Here is a 1,841-nt window from a genome sequence, read left to right as displayed (position 1 = left end):
TTTTTTCTTTCTTATCGAGAGAAGACTTCTTCTTTCGAAGAAATAAAAAAAAAAAAAAATGAGTGCCACCACACGCGCCACCGGGAACGCGGGAGCCGGAGACGAAAGCTCTGCTCTTCCGAGGAGGATGCCTTCAGCCGGCTCGTGGAATGCGACTCGCCGCCCTGACCCACTGACTGCCGGCCAAAAGCTTCTTCTTCCACTCGTCCTTCCCCTCGGCCCCCTTCCTCACAGCCAGCTGTATTCAACTTTGGCTTAACTTCGGCGGGAATATTCAGACGGCCGCGAATCTATGCCTCCCCGTATACGTGTTACAGTAGAATCCACTGCTCGAATACATTGCTCGAAATTGTATCTCGATGATACCGGATCGATGCTTCCGGTATGTGGTTGAAGGGAGCGGGGGGGTCCTCGATGGATGCGGTTTTCGATGTTATCATTGAATATGGAATCGAGAGGGGCGAGGAGATTAGGGGGAGGAAGTTGATTTTCGAATATTTGGATATAGATTTTGATATAGGAGAGAGGAGAGAATTTTGAATAATAGTAATAGATGATATCATCATCGAATTAAATTGTTCTGTTTATCCGCGATCTGTTATTTTATCTCTGGAAATTACATTACTATTTGCTTGTACGTGAATAGATTGGATAGATTGTTCGATCGTTTAATCGTATTTTAGTCGCATTAAAGAATTTTAAAATTAGAAATCGTTTATAGATATTATATGAAACAACGAACGTTCCCTGTCTTTCATTCAAATAAAATTTCACGAAATGTAATTTTACTTGTACACTTTTCGTAATTCGTCCCCACATTGTTATAAAGGAATAGAAAGATTGAACGTATACGTATAGGCTAGGGTTTACCAAGTTTTTCTTTCACGACGATTTTCCCGGAAAATATTTCATGGAAGATAATGGAAATGAAGTAACAATATTTGGAATATACAGTCTATATTTACTTGTATGCACAATCGATCTCGAATAACGCTTATAAGGGTAATTACGATAATGAGGTCTCGAATTAGAAACACCTTCATCGATCCGATTCCCATTCAGAAATGAGAAAGTGAGAAGTGAGAAATTCAAGTCGCGATAATGCACGTAACAAGATAAAATTTAGGAAATACGAGTGCATCTTCCAATCAAGCAACGACCTTATTCGTCACACGCGCCAAATTGACGCAGACTCGTAGGTAGGAAGCGTTGCCACCTACCAGCCGGACGCTCTTTCTCTCAAGCTACGCCGTTCCGATTATATTTAGCCCGAGTATTACGCGGTGCTTATTTAAAGAAACGGGAAGAACGATTCCCTCTTTCCTTCTCTTTTATTCACCTCATCTCGTCCTCTTCCCTCCTCTTATCCCTCCATTTTCGCAGTTATTCCCTCACTCTTCCTCGGAGGAAGCCATCCGCCATCTCCCCCCCCCTGTCTCCTCTTCCTTATTCCCACCTTATTCCACGATACGTTCGTGTATCGTATGTCGATACAGGGGAATCGAATCCTCTCCGTCACTCTGGCCACGTTTCCACGGCATTCTTTCGCGATGCGTCGCCTCTTCGTGGAGTAAATTTTAGTTACGGCCATCCTCCTCTTTCACTCCAACTATCTTCGTCGAGGATGGAATTCCTACGTTTTCGTCGCACACTTTGTAACACTTTGTACTCTCGCGATGAGCAGGGAGAGAGGGAAGGAGGGAGGCAAGAAGGGACGGCTGGCTTCCACAATCGATGTCTCTCTCTTTCTCCCGCGTTGATACACTGGACTATTACTCTGGACTGTGTTTGTCTTTCGTCTGAGTATATGGTTGAAGTTTACTCGCTCGGCTTAGCTCGAT

Source organism: Apis dorsata, unplaced genomic scaffold, assembly GCF_000469605.1.
Source record: "Apis dorsata unplaced genomic scaffold, Apis dorsata 1.3 scaffold_172, whole genome shotgun sequence".
NCBI classification, from domain to species: domain Eukaryota; kingdom Metazoa; phylum Arthropoda; class Insecta; order Hymenoptera; family Apidae; genus Apis; species Apis dorsata.
Note: the sequence above shows the minus strand (reverse complement) of the source record.